Source organism: Lynx canadensis, chromosome C1, assembly GCF_007474595.2.
Source record: "Lynx canadensis isolate LIC74 chromosome C1, mLynCan4.pri.v2, whole genome shotgun sequence".
NCBI lineage: Eukaryota > Metazoa > Chordata > Mammalia > Carnivora > Felidae > Lynx > Lynx canadensis.
In genome coordinates, this window is record NC_044310.1 from 167,406,599 (window position 1) to 167,427,427 (window position 20,829).

The following is a 20,829-nucleotide window of genomic DNA, read 5'->3' on the forward strand; positions in this document are numbered from 1 at the left end:
TTTCTTTGTTATAACAATCTCATATTTGTACCAGTTAACTTGGCACATTGCACATATTATAATTACTTGTCTATTTGTCACACCTATTTCTAGATCATGAGTAATTTAAGGGCAGTTTATAACATCATAGCACTAACCTAAGGTATTACACATCATATGTATACAACAAATATTTGCTAAATGAATGCTGTGCATTATCAGTTATAGATTAGTACATACACAAAATGTGCTATGTTAGCTTTTACATGTTTATCTGTTATTTCAAGGGCTCTTCTGTCTTTATTTTTCCCATGTCAAAATTAGAATGGGGCATGAACCTCATCTATTATATCTTTTATGCCTGCCTACAGCATCTAATATAGTGCTGGATACTCAATGTGTGCTCAATAAAGGTTGACTGACTAAGCATTTAATACCTTAAAACAGAAATTCAATAAATGTAGTCCCAGTGACCTGAAAGAGTAATGTTTCTCCTTGTGTATCTAATGGATTACCAAAGAGTGTCTTAGAGCCAGGATTTTAGAAAAAATTGTCAATGCCAAACTCAAGGACACAGCTTCACTGGATAGGGCCTGCCTCAGAGAAAGAGAATTCCTGAAGGATGATAATGAGCTGAAGAAATTCATTTGTACCTAGTCCATAGGAATCTAGGCTCCTTAGATGAAAAGGACTCCCTCTGACCCCTCCACCTGCCCCCAAATCGAAGATTTCCTTTTAGGGGAGTGACTATCCCATCTTAAGTCAGAGAACAGTCAGAGCCTAAAAGTCAATATTAGTGACGAGGCTACCTGAGAAAAAACTGCCACAGTGAGCGGTACATTCGGCTGCTAATTCCTGTCAGAGCACCACCTACAATGTCCGGCTGCTCTCTGCTCAGTAGCCAGTGTGGACTCTGCCTGCGTAGAAAGTCGTGCATCCTGCTTGTGATGCTGGCCTCTGCACACGGTCCTGGAGAGTCACCTGTACCCTCAAGGATACAAAGCTCTTAGCTCCAGCCCTGTGCGTGACTGGCTTCTCTTCATTTTCCTTTATCCATGCTGGGTCTCAATCTCAACCCCTTGGTTTATGTCTCCTGGGTGAATTTCCTTTCATCTACTCAACTACCACTTAGGAACTTGTGATTAATTAATTCCTTCTCAGTTTTCAAACTATGAGATTAATTTGGGGAGTAATTGCTGACATTACCCAAACTTTTAAAACAGGAATCAACTGATTTTTTAAAAGAAAGCAGCCCGGGTTCTGATGATGAAATTACTCTTAAAAATACTTCTTTATGATATTTGGTATACTTAGTGTTATGGAAATGATGATAATACTTTGTCAAAGGACAGAAATACACAAAAGTGGAAGGAATAGAATGAACATGAAGCTTTATAATATATTAACATTTACCATTCAGATTTTCAATAATTTAATAGAGTACCAAAGCAAGTTTTATTATTCAACATATTTGCCTCTGGATTATCCATCACAGATATAAATGCTTCTAATTCAATCATGTTTATCTTGAAGGTATACTAATAACTTCACTGTTGATTGCTTTTGTGTTTTGTTTTCAGCTGTATGTTTGTTATTATGAGAGCAATAAATATAACTTTATGAAAGAAAGAGACAAAATTATATAAAGTGAAATTATATATAAAGGGAATGGAATAAAGTAAAAATTATTAATAGAAACAGAGCTTTAGGAAATAAATTGATTTTTTTTTTAATTTTTTTTTCAACGTTTATTTATTTTTGGGACAGAGAGAAACAGAGCATGAACAGGGGAGGGGCAGAGAGAGAGGGAGACACAGAATCGGAAACAGGCTCCAGGCTCTGAGCCATCAGCCCAGAGCCCGACGCGGGGCTCGAACTCACGGAGCGCGAGATCGTGACCTGGCTGAAGTCGGACGCTTAACCGACTGCGCCACCCAGGCGCCCCAATAAATTGATTTTAAAATTAACACTATGGTATGGAAGGTTTTAAAAAATTTGTATACCCTACAAAGAATTAAAATGATTCATGGATGTGTTTTGACTTTGAAACTTACTTAAATGTAATAATTTAGCCTGAAAAATCCTTGGTATTTTATTAAAAAGTTCAATAAGGAATAGCAAATAAACCCTGATAATCACAACCTTCAAGTGGTATTAAGCCAGTAGGTTTATGTCTAATATGTGTCATACTACTATCAAAAAAATAAAAGATAACAAGTATGGGTAAGGATGGGGAGAAAAGAGAGTTTTGTTCACTGTTGGTGGGAATGTAAATGGGGACAGCTATTAAGGAAAACAGTATGATGATTCCTCAAAAAGCTAAAAATAGAACTGCCATATGATCCAACAATCCCTCTGAGTATATACCCAAAGAACTGAAATGAATGCCTTAAAGTGGTATCTGCACTCGCATGTTCATTGCAGCATAGTCAAGATATGGAAACATTAAGCGTCCATTGATGGATGAGTGGATAAAGAAACTACGATATACATACATACACACTTCACATATACATACACACATATCCATATATACATGACATGTCATATATTTCGTATATAGATATGACTCATTTCATATCTATATGATGGAATATCACTCAGCCTTAAAAAAAGGAAGAGATCTTGCCATTTGAAGTGAACCGGAAGACATCATACTAATTGAAATAAGCCAGACACTCACTAATATGTAGAATCTACAGGGTGCCTGTGTGACTCAGTTGGTTAAGCCTCTGACTCTTGATTTCCATTCAGGTCATGATCTCATGGTTAGATTGAATGCCCTGTTGGTCTGTGCTGGATGGATCCTGCTTGAGATTCCTGCTCATGCTCTCCTTCTGCCTCTTCCCCACCTGAAAAAAATATTTTAAAAAATTTAGTATCTAAAAACGTTGAATACTTAGAAGCAGAGAGTAAGATAATAGTTACCAGGGGCAGGGAGGTGGGGGAAATGGGGAAATGCTGGTCCAAGGGTACAAAGTTGCAGTTACATAGGATAAGTAAATCTAGAGATCTAATGTACAGCATGATGACTATAATTAAAAATATTGTATTAAATAATGGAAATTTTCTAAGTAGATTTCAGGTGCTCTCATCTCACACACACACAAAAGGAGTTATATGAGGAGATATGTTAATTAGCTTAACTGTAGTAATCATTTCACTATGTTGTATACATTAAATCCTCATGTTGTATACCTTAAATATATACTTTTATTAAAAATAAATACATACAAAAATATGTGCCATGTACTCTTCCAACTTTCTCATATATAAGTACTCAATAAATACTAGATGAATTGAGTGTGACCATGTAAAATAGATGTTGATGGTTAATCAGATATGTATCGCATTTGGGGCACCTGGGTGGCTCAGTTGGTTAAGCATCCAACTTCAGCTCAGGTCACGATCTCACCGTTACTGAGTTTGATCCTTACATCAGGCTCTGGGCTGAGAGCTCAGAGCCTGGAGCCTGCTTCGGATTCTGTGTCTCCTTCTCTCTCTGCCCCTACCCCACTCGTGCTCTGTCTCTCTCTCTCTCTCTCTCTCTCAAAATAGTAAACATTAAAAAAAAAGATATGTAGCTCATTTAGTATAATCCTAATAGTGTACTAAGTAATTCACATGTATTATCCTTATTTAATCCTCATTTATTTTTTGTGAAGTAGGCTTCATCATGCCCATTTTACAATGAAGAAATGGAAGAAATATCAAATAATTTGGCCAAGGTCACAAGGATAACTAGTGGCAGTCTGGGATTCAAATTTAAATCATCTAAAAAAATCTATATTCTTATCATCTACTACACTGTTATATTACGACTTGGCTAGAGCAAGTGATAGTAACAAAATTGTTTTTGCTTCTGGGTAAAGGGTGAATAAGAATTCATCAAATAGAAAATATGTATCACAGTTACATACTATATATCTGAGTACCTGGAACTGACTATCAAGGATATGACTGACTAGTAATTTAATATTTTGGGGTAGGGGAGAAGGAGGAGAGTAGAAGAGAGTCTTCTAGATACTCACCTGAAGAAGAGAAAATTGAATTCAGTCAAAAATATTATCTATAATCCTTTTAGAAAAAGTCTCATATTTAAAAAGCCTCTGATTTCATTGGAAATTGCCAACCATTTCTATTAGAGAAGTGAAGTTACTTTCATTTTATTTCTACAACTGGACTTTTTGATTTGAATTAGCTTTAACATCAGAGATATTCCATAGTCCATTGTTATTACATTATTAAAAATAACAATCTCAAATGTTCTGTTTTTGATCACAAATCTCTAGGGAAACATCACCTATTCTTCCTACCTCAAGCTTGTATTGTATTAAAGATTTTATTCTTTCCCCGGGGTCAACCTGGAATCATTCCGTCACTTTCTCTTGCTTTGTCCTTTCTTGATAGATGATTCACCCCAAAAGAGATTCAATCAAAACAAGTCACAGGGCAGCAGGACAGATGAGAAGTGTTCACTGAGCAAGGACTGACCTCCATTGTAATTTCTCATAAACTGATGACTCACTTCTGTTGCAAATACTGGCTTTACTGAGTGTTTCTGCTCTGCTGTCTCTATAGCTTTGCCAAAGATGGCCACAATGGACTGGCAATATCTTTATTTGCTGGGAAGCAATACTTTTGATTGTTTACAAATTGGCCATATCAATAGTTAATAGAGTCATCAATATCTAGGAGCAAAATTGATTTCAGTGAATACAGAACTGGAGAAAGGACTTAGCAGATTTTCCTTTGGCCTTAAAAAAAACTACATTTAACTATATATCCCTTCATGGTACCATTTTTTAAATGGTTAATATGTTTGGCTGACAAAGGAAAAATAGAGATCTATAAAGGATTATTAATGATGAAGAATTTAAGAAACAGTAGGAAAAAGTGAGTTGCTGCAGAATGAGATACAGCTGAGCAAGGCAGAAACAAGAGAAAAATGGTCTAACACCATGGAGGAAGATTGTTTCAATTCCAAACTGAAAGAAAAAAATTCATTGCCCCAGGGAACTGACCAGAAACACACCTTTTATGTTCATTTCAGCAGTATTTGTAATGGTTATGACTTAAAAACAATATAAACAATCAGTCATTATGGTTCACTCATGTGAGATAACATCATGCAGACATAAAAATAGGCTGTAGAGGAATATTTGATGACATGAGAAAAATTCATTCAATATTATAAATAAATTAAAAAGCAGATTACAAAATGGTAGATGCAACATGATGAAAATCAGGTAAAACACAGAGATACTCACATGCACATACCTAATATAAAGATGGGAAAAAACCCCACCAAAATGTTATTGGTAATTAGCTTCGGGTTATGAGCTTATGGATGACCTTTAATATTCTTCTCTATACGTTTGAATATTTCTCAAATTTTCTATAATCAGCATGTAATATCTTTATAATTACAAAATAAAAACAATCTGCTGCATTTTTAAAAAGGATGAAGAAAACAAAGAGAGCTTCTATTTTTGACCAAAAGGCTGACTAGGGAACCTCAAGAGCCCTTTCACTAAAAAGAAATTCTGGGCTAAAATATAAATAAAACAAACATATAAAATTCTCTCTTTTAAAAAATATTGCCAAGCTGGTAGAGATAGAGCCTTGAACAAAATCAACGAGGAAATCCAAGGAGGTAAGGAATAACTCAACTGTCTTTCACTTGGAGGGATATGGCAAACTCGTGAATCAAGCTTTCATTTTCTGAGCCATGTGGAGTGTGAGCAGAGGAGTGTGGAGTTGTCTACCACCGGTCTGGAGCACTGACCTTGCATATTTCATCCCAACTTCGTGTTCAATGTCTCAAACTAAGAGTTTGAAATTGGCCATGTGAGTATTTACAACACAGAAACTGGCAAGTGGTACAGATCAGGACATTGTTTTTCCCAAGAGAGCCAGTCTTTAAGCATTTACCAACACACTTCTGAACACAAAGTTTAGGAAGCAAATCCTAGCATCTATGAAAGATAGAGGGTCTAATTGTAGACCATATGAAACTGGGACCCTAAAGAACTCCATAGTTAGTAGAAGAGAGAAGTAAAAAAAAAGCCTATTCCATAGAAGGAATCATCAAAGAAACAAGCTTGATGTTAGCTGGGGAGGGGGGGGCAAAATATCTTTCCTGAAAATTTCAATGTCATGAAAGTTTTAGGACCTGAAACTCACACTACTTATGCGGCCCACAATATTTTAAGCCAAAATTCAAACATGGTCCCAGTTGGTAGAATCCCCAGGCTTCTAGCTGATTCAAATGCAAATCCTTTCTGTGGAAACATGCTTATAACTCAGCCTCAAAAATTAGCACAAGTGAAAAATATTAGCTCACATTAAAAAATGAAAATAACACCCAAGAAAATAAGATGGTAAGAAACAAGACAGTAAAATCAGACCTCCAAAAGTTTAATATATTTAAGCTGCACACAAATTAGAAACAAGTTTAATATAAACAAATAAAAGAGAGAACTGCAAATATGAGACCAGAGAGTTATTAAAATAGAAAAAAATAGACTCGAAGGAAACAAATAACACTTCCAGAAATAAAAAAAAAATCAAGTAATGGAAATTAAAAACAGTGGACAATTTAAACAGAATGTTAGACACAGCCGAAGGCATCATTCATTAGGAGAATCAGAAGGCAGATCTAAAGAAAGTATCCAGGATGCAGCAAAAAGTGTCAAAGAAGCGGCAAATATGTAGAAGGGGTTAGGAGATGTGACAGAATGATTAGGGGGACACCTGTGGGGTAAATCCATAAACAAAAGCGTGGGGGGGGGTGACTAGTATTACACTTAGGACAATAGTTACCTGTGGGATCAAGTGAAGCATTGGATCGTTTGCATATAGGGCTTTAAACACTGGTAATATATTCTATGTTGTAAGATTGGCCACGGGGACAGTGGTGTGGGTAATGGGGAGGCAGTGGCCTGGCCTGCCAGTGTGTGGGCAGCAGTAGCAGAGGCAAACAACAATCAAATAAACAAACAAAAACCCCAAACAACGAAAAAGATGGGCAGTGGGTATATAGGTGTTCCTCTTTATTTTTATTCTTAAAATGTATAATAAATACTCTTTTTTATGTTGTCAGTATTTAACATTTACAAAGTAGCCTGAGAGGAAATACTCCATAGTGTTAATTGTATCTGCATTTGAGTCATGAGACTATGGGTATTTTTATTTTTCCATATTTTCTGGGACTTGCAAATTTTTCTATGAAACTATATTAAATTTACAATAAAGATATATGGTAAACACACTTTTTAAAAAAGAAACATGTGGTTTCCCAACATGATAAATGTATTTGCATAAAATAGCAAACTCAGGTGATCCAATTACCTAGGACTTTGTCTTTTATTTACAGATAAATAAAATTTTAAATGCTGCATACAGAAGAGGGAAAGCTCCTTTGGGTTGTTTTTTCTCTGGTGAGTAAAAACATAATATCAAGTTTTCCAGTGAATTAGGAACTCTTTGGAGTAAATTTCTCTTTGGAACTTATGCAGATCCTTAAACTGAATTACTTCAGTTTCTTAATTATATTTAGTGACAAATTAATTAGAGATCTGAGATCGGTAAAATTATAATAAGACTACTGAGATTTACACTTGTTTCAAACAGAGTCGATGGCAAAGATAACACTGATTTAATTTTTGACATAATGTGTTTACAGAAAGAAAGAGTTAGAATGAGGTGCATTAGTAAGAGACACACTGACTCTGGTAGGTTTTTAGACAAAGAATTTGCTTAAGCTTCAAAGCATTTTTAATAACTAGCTGAATAATCAAATCCTAAAGAGAAAAGAAAAAAAAGACTGTTTTGAAGTGCTGAATTCAACTTACTATAAAATTACAGTTTGGAAAATCATATAAGGGAAATAATGAGATAAAAAATTTCTTAAAATGTCATTGGAAGTTGCTTCAGTTTTTCTAACGTAAAAAAAATAAGCTATATTGTTATATGCTCAAGGGTGAATACTGTTCCCCATTAGAAAAGTATAGCTTAGCTTGCAATTTTTATTTTAAGTGACCTAAATTAAGTTGTCTTAAATATTCTTTTGGTTTCCAGCCACATTTATTGAGGTATAATCATAGACAGTGAAATGTACATATATTATACATAGAGTTCAATCGAATTTAACAAGTACATATACCTGTGTGTAACCCCAGCACCTATAAAGACCACTGCCATCACCTCAGAACTTGCCCTGGTACCCTGTCAACTCATAATCCCATGCAACCAGTGTCCTGATTTTTATTATCAGTGATTGCATTTGAGTTTTCAAGAACCATGGAGTAATTCACTCTTCTGTGTCTGGCTTCTTTCCTGCAGCATGTTTTAGAAATTGTTTCATGTTTTTCTTACTGTATCCCCTGATTTGTTTATTCATTTTCCTGTTGATGGCCACCTGGGCTGATTCCAATCTTGAGCAATTACAAATAAAACTGCTATGAATGTTTTTGTACAAGGCATTAGTGAACACTATGTTTTAATTTGTTTTAAATACTTAGGTGTGGAATTGCTGAATTATAGAGTAAATAAATATGTTTTTTAAAACAAACTGCCAAAGTGTTCTCCAAAGTGGTTGTACCATTTTACACTCCCACCGTGAACGTATGAGAGATTTGATTGATTCACTCCGTGACAACATTGTTATTGCTAGTTGTTTTCATTTTAGTCATTTTAGTGGGTGTATAGTGTGGTGTAATTATCTCTTCTTGAATATTCTTGTCTGGTCTTGATATCAGGGAAATCTGGCCTCATAAAACAGACTGGGCACTATTTCCTCTTTGTGTATTTTCTGAAACTGTGGGAAGTTTTATATTCGTGTTTCACATGAAGGGTTTTAGATCTTTGACAGATATAAACCTATCAAAGCTGTCTGTATATCCTCCTGTTAGTTTTTGTAATTTCTAATTGCTGTCTACCTTGAATTTGTTCTGTTTCATCCAAATTGTTTAACTTACTGGCATAAAATTGTTTATAATATCCTTTTTTGCCCTATAACATCTGCAGAATTTATAATGATGTCCCCTGCCTTCTAAAATTCCTAATATTGGCTATTTGTGTTTTATCTTTTATTTATTTATTTATTTATTTATTTATTTATTTATTTATTTATTTATTTTTTGAGAGAGAGAGAGAACGTAAACACAAGAGCACGAGCAGGGAGGGGTAGAGGGAGAGAGAATCTTAAGCAGGCTCCATGCCCAGCAATGAGGAGCCTGGCAGTGAGATCATGACCTAAGCCAAAATCAAAGGTCGGAGGCTTAAGCCACTGAGCCACCCAGGCTCCCTTTATCTCTTTTATTGATCAGTCCTATTTTATACTTATCAATTTTATTAATCTTTTTTAAAAACCAATTTTTGTTATATTGTTCATTTTCTGTTTTTGTCAATTTTCTATTTCACTGATTTCAACTCCTATCTTATTAGATCGTTTCTTTTACTTATGTTGAGTTTAACTTACTCTAATTTTTCCAGCATCTTAAATTGGAAGCATAGGGTCATTTCATCTGCATCTTTCTAATATATTGAAGCTTATAAAAATAAAAACAAAAATATAGGTAACAAATAAATAATAAAAGCTCATAATATAACCTTCAACAATAATGAGTATATACATTCTAATATAGAAATTTATATTTGAAGTATAAGCCTACTTCTAAGCACAGCTTTTAGCTGCATGCCAAAAATTTTGAAATGTTGGTTTTCAATTGTTATTCCATTCTAAATATTTTTAATTTCTCTTGTGATTTCTTCTTTGGTCCATGAGTTACTTATAACTATGTGTTTAGGGGCACCTGGGTGGCTTAGTCAGTTAAGCGTCCAACTTCTGCTCAGGTCATGATCTCACGGCTTGTGGGTTAGAGCCCTGCATTGAACTCTATGCTGACAGCTCATAGCCTGGAGCCTGCTTCAAATTCTGTGCCTCTTTCTCTCTATGCCACACATCCCCCCACCCCCCACCCCCATGCTCTGTCTCTCTCTCCCTCTCAAAAATAAACAAACTTTAAAAAAAAAAATAAAGACATATGTTGTTTATTTTCCAAATATTTGGAGATTTTTAAAGATATCTTCATGTTATTCATTTCTAACTTAGTACTGTTGTGGTCAGAAAACATATTCCAAAGATTCCAACCTTATTGAGACTTGTTTTATGGTCCAATGTAAGCACTATCTTGATAAATTTTCTATGTGCAATTGAGAAGAACTTGTATGCTCTTATTTTGGGCTATAGTGTTCTACAAATGACAATTAGATCAAGTTAGTTGATAGAATTTCTCCAGTCTTCTATATCTTTACTAGTTTTTTTTTTTTTTTTTTGTCTGCTCGCTCTATCACTTACTGAGGTGCTAAAATCTCTCACTAGCTTTGTCTCACTAGCTTTGTCTCACTAGCTTTGTCTATTTCATACTAATTACTTCAAGCATTTAGGAGCTTTGTTATTAGGTGTATACATATTGTCTTCTGTTGTATTATTATGAGATGTCTCTCTCTTATCTAGGAATACTCTTTGAAGCGTTTGATATATCTGTGTTTAATTCTATCATGTTTGTGTTTTTTTTTTATTCTTTTTTCTATTTGTCCTGTTTGTTCTTTTTATCTGTTTCTCCCTTATCACCTTTTGGGTGAATCAAATATTTCTTTTTTAATATTATATTTTAGCTTCTCTGTTGACTTTTTAGCTGAGTCTTTGTGGTTTCTTAGTGGTTGCTCTGGGGGTTACAATATGCATCATTAACTTTCATAGTATGTATCCCCCAAATATCTATTATTTCATCAATAATGTAAGCACTTTACAACAGTGGACTTGCCTCTCTTCCCTCCCATTGTGCTATTCTTATATGCCTAACTTTACACATGCTGTAAATCACACAATATATTGTTTTTTTAATTTAAGGAATCAGTAGTTTCTAAAATAAAATTTGAATATATATATTCGAATATATAATTTTATATCTGGTAACTTTTCTATCTGACATATTTTTCCTTCAGTCTTAAGAAATTGTCTTAGCATGCCTTTTATTGCAGATCTGATGAAGAAGAATCTTTTCCTCACTTTTCTTCATGTACGATGTCTTCACTACACCTTCATTTTGAAGACAGTTTTTGCTAGATATAGCATATTAGATGGCAGTTTTTTCTTTCAGCCCCTGAAATTGTTCTATACTCTTGCAGACTCCATTTTTCTTTAACGAGGAGTTAGTCGACTTTCTTATTGCTGCTCACCTGTATGCCATGTTTTTTATTCTCTAGATGCTTTCAAGTCTTTTAGCAGTTTGCTTATGATGTGCCTTCCTGTAGTTTACTTTGCATTTATCCTCCTTAGGGTTTGCTGAATTTCTCAGATATGCGGATTAATGATTTTCATCAGTTTAGGATTTTTTGGCGCCATTTTCTCTCTGCCCTTTTTGTACAACTCCAATTACATGTATTATTGACCATTTTATACTGTCCCACTTATCTCAGATATGTGTTCCACTTTACTTTTTTCTTTCTCAGTTTTCTCTTTGTGTTTAAGTTTAGATAATTTCTATTGACTTACCCTTAAGTTCATTAGTTTGTTCCTATGGTATGTCCTCTGGGCATATAAGCCCATTAATAACTTTTCATCTTGGTCATCATAATTCTCATTTCTAGGACTACCGTGTGGCTCTTATTTATAGTTTTCATATAATATATGCCCCATTTTTTTCTGATATTCCCCATTTTTTCACATGTATTGTTCATTTTTTCCCATGAGTTCTTTTAACACTTCCTATGGTGGCCACATAGTTGTGTTAATCATTCACCAGAGTCTCCCTCATCCTGCATCTCTGATTGGCAATATACTTCAGAAGGGCAGAGGTCAACAGATAGGGGTATGGCCTATAATGGTACAGCCAACAGAATTAATTGGTTACATAGCATTCTCCTAAAACTTAAATTATTCTCCTAAACTCACAATCCCAAGTCTCTTAACGTTAAGGACATTATAAAAATTACTGGCAGCCCTACTACATTGCAAAGGTGCATGCCAATGCGAATTTATGTTGCATTTGAGGCAGAAGCTGAAATCATTGGATCGGTAGGGATCAAAATATTACCTTTAGATGTGTCCAAAGAGGAGAGAAATCTTTCTTCCAAAGTAGATTGCACAACGTTCCACAGTAAACTTGTTCAATTTCTCTGACAGGAATATATTTCTTCAAAAAAAAAAAAAATCGTGAAGTGCTGAAGAACAGTTTTGACTATTGTTTTCCAAATAGTTAACTAATCAGCATGGTTTGTGGGAGTAAAACTGTAACTAACATATCTGAAGGTTATTCCTAAAGATTTCAAAGAAGCCGGTTTAGGAAAACAAAACAAAACAAACTCAACAGTGATAAAAATAATGTAACAAACATTGAAAATATTTTAATAATTACGTTTATGTTGTGAAACTATTCAGGGGGAAAGGAAGAATGAGAAGAAATCTCCATCATTATTAAGAACATCTGTTAAGTGCACATTAGTTTTATGTGGTAGGTATTATATCAATTGCTGTGCAAAAAGTTCAGGGGTCATTACTGTGCATATCAGCTTTTGTTGTGTAGCAAACTACTCTAAATCCAATGACTTAAGGAGGAAACATTTATTAATTCTTAAAGCTCTGAGGGTTGCCTCCTGGTCTGTGCCAGCCAGGTCAGGGCCCACTCCCATTTCGTGCTTGGCAGCTAGTTTGGTCTGGAGGGGTGAGGGTGCTTTTTTTTATATGTGGCAATTGGCTCGGTGTCAGCTAATGGCATGGCCACAGCCACTCATGATCCAGCAAGCTTAGCATGGGCTCATGCACTTGGTAAAGGAAAGATTTCTAGCATCAGAGAGGACAAGCCCCAATGCATAAGACTATTCAAGCTTCCCTGTGCATCATGTGTGCTAATGATCTGTTGGCCAAAGCAAGTCATATACCCACATGCAAACCTCTCACAGAGGTGTAAAAATAGATTCCTATTGTGAGCAGGCCAAAATTTGAACTAGGATTCAGATTAAAAACTCAGCTTCAGTGTTGGGTATCTCATTTGGTTTCAACAGTGCAGTAATAAGAATATACCTCTTAATGATAAGTGGCACCAGGAAAGGGATTAGAGAAATGGCCATGGTGCAGTCTCCCACATCACACACCTTTGGTTACCGTTTACATGAGGCAATAATTCCAACTGCATTTGAATTGGAAAGAAGGTCAAAAGCACAGTTTACTATAGGAGATTTTACACATCTGTATCTTTTTTCTTTTAACTTGCTTTTGCTACTGAAAAGAAAGTATGCAAATCCTAAGCATTTATCAGTCAATGCACTGGCACAAAATAAAGACATTGTGTAACTAACACCTATGTTTGGGATTAGAACAATACTAGCATCCCCATAGTCCCATTTATCCTTTCTCTCAACATACTCCACTCTCCTCCCCCAGAGTAACCACTATCCTCACTAGATTGTTTTGCCTGCTTTCCTACTTCATACTGTCCAGAACATACAACATGTGCTCCTTTGAATTTGACTTATTTTGTTCAACATATGTGCCTTTTTTTTTAAAGTAGGTTCTATGCTCAGCACAGAGCTTAACATGGGGCTTGAACTCATGACCCTGAGATCAAGACCTGAGCTGAGATCAAGAGTAGGTATTTAACCACCTGAGCCTCCCAGACATCCCAAAGTATATGCTCTCTTGTTTTATCTATGATATTGGACATACCTATGGTTTTATTTTCATTTCTGTACAGTATCCCATTGCATGAATAAACTACTAATTTATTATCCATTCTACAGTTGTTGGACATTTGAGTTGTTTCCAATTTTTTGCATTAAGAATAATGCTATTCTGAACATTCTTTTACACATCTTTTGGTGCACATATGTACATATTTCTGTTGGGAAGAAAAAAGATTTAAAAAGTTCACTGTTCTTACTGTTTGTGTAAGTAGGTACCCAACATGCAGTGTTTTTTTTTTTCCAGCTTAATTGAAGTACAATTGACAAATAAAATTGTAAGATATTTAAAGTATACAAAATGATGATTTGATGTATATATACATTGTGAGTTTTCTCCCATCTATCACCTCACTTCTCACTTTTTTGTGTGAGAACATTTATGTTCTGCTTTTTACAAATTTCAATGATAGAATACAGTGTTATCAACTATAGTCACCATGTTATATATTAGATCTTCCCCTTATTCATCTTATAATGGAAAGGTTGTACCCTTTTACCAACCTCCCCTCATTTAACGGGTAGTGTTCTACTATGCACTATTGAACGCCTAGTAGTGGAATTGCCGGCTGATAGGAAGCATGTACGTTCAAGTTTAGCGGATGCTGTCAAACAATTTTCTAAAGTAATTTTTACTCATTTATACTCCCTTTGCCTCTGTGCATTTTTCCTTTAATTTGATGTTATGCATAAATTTTACCTTCATTTTGGTGTCCTAGGTTTTAAGCTAGTATGTTCTTGTCTCCTACTTTCTCTTGCTCTACTCTAAAATAGTTATGTTTGGACTCCAATTGGGCTAACAGTAGTTGATTCTTCATTTAAAACTTCGCAAAATCGCAGGAATCCTAAAGTTTATCAAATTATTCTGCCTAGCAAATAAACCAAAATATTCTGTTTCCCTGTTTGTTAATCATTGAGCATCTGCAAGAGATTTTTAGATTTGAACCTGGGGCTACAAAGGAATGTATAATTGAACTTCTGACCTCTGAGAAGTATGTACAGTAGAGGACTTTTTTATCGGCAACTCCCGGCTCCTCCCCGGCGCCTCTCACCTCTCTTACCACTTCTCCAATACTTGCCGCTAGCCAAGGTGAGCAATGCGGGATCTTTCATGAGCCACAAATACAATTTATCCTCTTCTCTTTTCTCTCTTTGGAAAACTACCCATAAGAATTTCCTTTTCTCCCTTTTTAGACAAAAAATACTGTTAAGGACGCAAACAAAATTATTCTCAAAACTTGAGGAATGGTGGCAATATTTACTTTCGCATTTTGTATTTGAAGGAAGAGTCTGCAGGTATTTGTATATAATGGGATTTTCAGACTGCCTTTATATTGTGTAAGAGGATTGCAAGTGTTTGCAGTGTCCTTACTGTTCAGTATTTCATACTGTAAATGATCAGGAGAATACATTAGTTGTTAAGGTAAAGTATCTATGTGGCTTAAAGGAGGTATTATAGCTCTCAAAATAGCTGTAGTTAGTCCTTTTCATTGGTAATATGAAACCAATTTTTGTTTGTGAATTGAATTGTTACATCTGTACAATACATTTCAGAGCCCACAAAGAGTGCTATGGGAAAAGTGAAGTTCTGTTATTGACAAAAATAGATCATCAGTAATAAAATTAACCTCATTTAAAATTAACCTCATTTAAAATCACTAGTAATAAAATTAACCTAATTTAAATCGCTCACTTAGATGTTTCTATAAAGTACTAAGAGCCACCCAAAGGCACTTTGTTGTATTTTTTCCACAGGACATCTTTATTGGGTATATATTTATTTCCTTCTATCTTTCTTCGAGTAAAAGTAGGTAAGCACAAATATGGTGAGGTGGGAATAGCTGCCCTTACCATCCAAATGATTCCATCCTGTTCATCAACAGGAATCACCCTGAATTAATACAGATGTTTCTAGTGCAAGTGGTATAAATCCAGATCAAGTAGCTTAAATAGAAAAAGGATTCATTGGCTCATAAAACTGAGAGTTTAGCTTCAGCCACATTTCAATTAATTAGGGACTCAAACAGAATTGTCTCCGCCTCCATCTGGGGGCTGCTTGCTTTTGAGATGCACTGCTCCTTTCTACTGCAGATTGGCTGTTTCCCCAGGACCATGGATGCTCCAGCTTCAATAAACAGCCTTCTTGCTCTGTGTGCCTTTAGACATGGCCCTGTGTTCCACGCCCCAAACTGCAGAACTACTGGGGAAGGATTCTGGGTAGATCAGCTCAGGTCACATGCTCATTCCTGAAACCATTACATTGCTCAAGGGATTGGGTCCTCTGTATGGCCAGGCAAAGGAGTGCTTTTATTGGCAGGTTCTCAGAATTATCTGATCAGAGAGAAGGAATAATCCTCAGGCAAAAATTGCAAATGCTGAGTACAGCCTTCAAAGGGACTTCACATGTATTCGTCATAAAAACTGTTGGGGAGGGGCGCCTGGGTGGCGCAGTCGGTTAAGCGTCCGACTTCAGCCAGGTCACGATCTCGCGGTCCGGGAGTTCGAGCCCCGCGTCAGGCTCTGGGCTGATGGCTCAGAGCCTGGAGCCTGTTTCCGATTCTGTGTCTCCCTCTCTGTCTGCCCCTCCCCCGTTCATGCTCTGTCTCTCTCTGTCCCAAAAATAAATAAAAAGCAAAAACAAAACAAACAAACAAAAAACAAAAAACAAAACAAAAAAAAAAACTGTTGGGGAAGGGACAATCTCTGGTTAAACAAAACAAGGTGTTATATAAAGTATGGGACTCATAAGGACTCTTAATTCATACCAGATACTTGTTTCAGGATCTTTTCCCGGAGGGACTCTAACTCGTAGGAGATTAAATCCCATTTTCCCAATCTTTTAGGTCTTATGATGCATGAAATTACTGATTAAATGACTAGTTAATTCACTTTAGCAACCATTTGATGGTCACTGAAGTGTTTGATCAAAAATTGAGGTGTTTGGTTATTGGATAATCTAATTCTCTATTATAGGATTAAAAATAATACAATGGTCACAGCTGGTTATTTTCCATTCCTAAAATGTATTGGTTATAAAAAACAGTTACAGTGAGAAACCAGAACCTATAGGAGACAATCTTATTAACAGGCTAAGAATCATGCATTCATTTGCAAAAAAAACCTCCCTCTTAAAATGTCAACAAGAATGTCTTCCCTAAAATGATATGGTATTTTGCTCAAACAAAAACAATTGGAACATTGCTGTCCATTACTCTATTAAATGAGTATTAAATACTCATTTAAAACAAATCTTACCCTTACAAAAAGTAGAGGACAGAATAGTAAGACACAGCTTCATATGACTGGGCACAGTGATGTTCCCAGAATAAGCACTATTATTGTGATCCACTGAAGGGTAGTTCCTAAGTGCTAGGTCTATGGCTGTGGTGGTCAGCTAGGGACGACATTACCTTGGAGGGCATTTTGGCAGTGTCTGGAAACATTTTTGATTGTTATTGACTGGGAGATTGGTGTTACTGGCATCTAGCAGCTAAGGCCAGGGATACTGGTAAACATTGTACAATGTGCAGGACAGCCCCCACAATAATTAAGTGACCCCAAATGTCAATACTACTGAGGTTAAGAAGCTCTGGTCTATACAAGGTGCAGACAGAAAGGCAATATTTAACACAAAACTCATGGCTGATTAATGTATTATCTACCTAAGGGGGTAAGATAAAAAATAAAAGTGATCTCGCAGTACAGTATACAGGTGCTAATCACACGCTCTTTACTGCATGTGCCTTGAATTGCATCAAACGATATAGAAGGAAAAGCCATTGTTGGGTTCTACATCAGAGCAACTTTCACATCAATAACAAGGTGGATATGTGTTGAATCTTGGGTAGGTGAATAGAAGAAGGATAAATTTCAGGTGGAGGGTAGGAAGGAGGCAAAAATTCAGAAATGAGAGAAACAGCAGTGTCTTTTCAGGACAGTAAATAAGCAGCCCAGCTATTGCAGGGTTTGTGTGGTAGGGTAGCCTTAAGAAAAAAATCTTTCACCAGTCATGTGAGATAAAGCGATGGGTGGAGTCCTGGCCTTGCCACACTTTAGCTGGGTAGACACCAGTGTGCAAGCTGTAAAACTGGGATATCTTCTTACCTTACAGTTGTTGATGTGAAACTTAGGGATTCTAAACTTCCTGCCCCAAAGTAGTGCTCAAAGGATGGCAGCTTCTAGAACACACATTAAGAAAGACAGGTTGAACTTGAACTTTAAGGAAACCAGACAGAGTAACAGGCTGGGAATTTACATTTATCCTCTAGGCTAGAGGAGTCATTGAACTTCAAAGTACAAAGAAGTGACAGGATGGAAATAATACTTTAGATTATTGAATTCAGAATTGAGGTAGATAGCACATAGGTGGTCACTGTACTATTCTTTTGGCCTTTCTGAATAGCTAACATTTTTCAAAGTGTGAGTTTTTACTTTTTAAACTTTATTTTGTTTTCCCCTGCAAGGACTTAGGCTCAATTGAAAACAGGTCGTTTGCTCTTTGCTATCTCCTCGGAACAGTACTTGGAGCACAGTAGGTTGATGAATAAACTAAGTCAGGCCACAACATACAAAGGGCCAGAACTATGGTGGTGGTGGCATTCTGGGTGGGAAGACAGTGACATATGCCAAAGATTTCCAAAAGCAATACTGATAGAATTTGGTGATCTGGGGAGAGGGGACCAGCTTTGAAAATTCAAAAATGGGAGATCTGTGGAATTGACTGCAGCTAAGTGAGAAAAGATGTGGCTCTGAGGAAAAATGAATTGTATTTTGGATCCATGAAATATGAGGAGTAGGCCAATGAAGTGCAGAACTAAAACTCAGCTAAAGTTTTAGAGCAAGACGGGACTGCTGAGGTTAGCAAAGTAAATGAGTTTTCTCACGAAAGATGACAGAAGACTTCTCCCACTATTATGAGCAGAAAGTAAGAGTGATGAGGTTGGTGTAACAAATAGTGTCATTTCAAGATTAAATAATAGCTTTTGAGGGTCTAGAGTTACAAACCAGCTACTCAAAAGCTAATTCACCCAAAGGGATCATAATGTGTGGAGTTTTAATAAAATAACTTTGGGCTGTTTTAAACTTAAAAATAAATCATTTTCAACATTTAAAAATCAGAAGCTATGTAAAAATCTTAATTCTTTAATTCTCTTGAGAATCTGGCAGATTTGTCAGTCTTTGGACTTCTTAAAAAATTTTTTTTTAATGTTTATTTTTGAGAGAGAGACAGAGACAGAGACAGAAACAGTGCAAGTGGGAGAGGGGCAGAGAGATAAGGAGACACAGAATCCAAAGCTGGCTCCAGGCTGAGCTATCAGCACAGAGCCCGACAGGGGGCTTGAACTCACCAACTGTGAGATTATGAGTCGAAGTCCAACGCTTAACCAACTGAGCCACCCAGGCGCCCTGGACTTCTTTTTAAAAGATTTTTTTTTCTTTTTACATTTATTTATTTTTGAAAGACAGAGAGAGACAGAGCACTAGTCAGGGAGGGATAGAGAGAGAGGGAGACACAGAATTCGAAGCAGGCTCCAGGCTCTGAGCTGTTAGCACAGAGCCCGACATGGGGCTCGAACTCACAAACCATGAGATCACGACCTGAGCCGAAGTCAGACGCTTAACTGACTGAGCCACCCAGGTGTCCCTGGACTTCTTTTTTAAAAGCACAACTGGAACAGAGTAACCGTTGCTGCCTTTAAGGGGCTCCACTCCCCAATCTGACTGGTCTTGTTTGTGTTGAGTTGGCAATTCCTGGTCTAGTGGTACTATGTCAGCATTAGTGACAAAAATAACAATAAAGATAGTAACACCGAGCACTTAGGTCTATGCCCTGTTCATGTCACAGAGATCTTCATTACTTAAGGGAGGCACTATTATACTGTTGTACAAATGAGAAAATGGAGACACAAGGGTCAAAGGAGCTGCACAAAAGTCAACAGCCAGCAGGTGGCATAGGTCAGATAAAAGCCTAGTGAGACTGAAACGTGCAGTTAGCCAGTTTTCAAGTGAAATGGTAATAAGTTACTCAATATGAACCTGAATCTTTTCCTACAAGCAAGTGAAAAACTGGAAGGGCAATGAGAAATTTTCACAAAGTCAATACATCTGAAGTTTTGATGAAATGAAAAGATTCCTAGAAGAGCACTAGTAAAGCAGGTGAGCAGGATGGGCAGTGGTCAAAGTGTGATGCTTGAAGAAGAGATTGAGAGATGGTATGGATTCTGAAGTAACATAAAGGGGATGACTATGGGCGTAGGTCGTTAGGGACATACTAGCGACAGAGAAACCCTGGATGCAACAAGTTGAGAAACAGAAAAACAGTGAAATAGGTCATAGCCGATCCTTAAAAAAAAAAAAAAAGCTAATCCTAAGAAGTAAAAAGTCAGAAATGGCAAAAATAGTCAACATGTTTCTTGTCCACATATTAAAAGAACAAGAGTGAATGGCAGAGTTTGCATGTAAGCATACCGTATTTGATGCTGTAGAAATGCACTGTGAAGACAACAGTACCGTTCTGTCCCCTTGACTCCCATTCACTGTGCCCTGATGGGACTCAGTTACACTCAAATACATCTGCTTAAAGATAGTTAGGTATCCTGTTCACTGCTTTTGTTAAAAGTAAATAAAATAGGGCTGCCTGGGTGGCTCAGTTAAATGACCAACTTTGGCTCAGGTTATGATCTTGTGGTTCATGGGTTCAAGCCCTGCATTGGGCCCTGCCCTGAGATCCTGTCTCCCTCTCTCTCTGTCCCTCCCTTGCTTGCGCACTCTCCCCCTCAAAAATAAATATTAAAAAAAAAAAAAGTAAATAAAATAGTGAAGAGGAAAAAAAAATCCAACTAGTTGAATAGGAAATGTTAACATAAATTTCCAGACAATATTTGTTATAAAGAAACATCTATACCCAAGCAGTTCTTTTTGCTTACGTTCCTCCCCATAGCAATCTACACATACCTTCTTCCTTTAACAATCTGGGCAAAGTCACCCTATCAGAGATCTATGACTTTCCTATGGAAAATTACCAACCACCCGCTAGTATCATGACCTCTTCTCCTTACCAACTATAGTCCCGTGAGAACTGAGACTTTGTTTTCTGCATGGCTT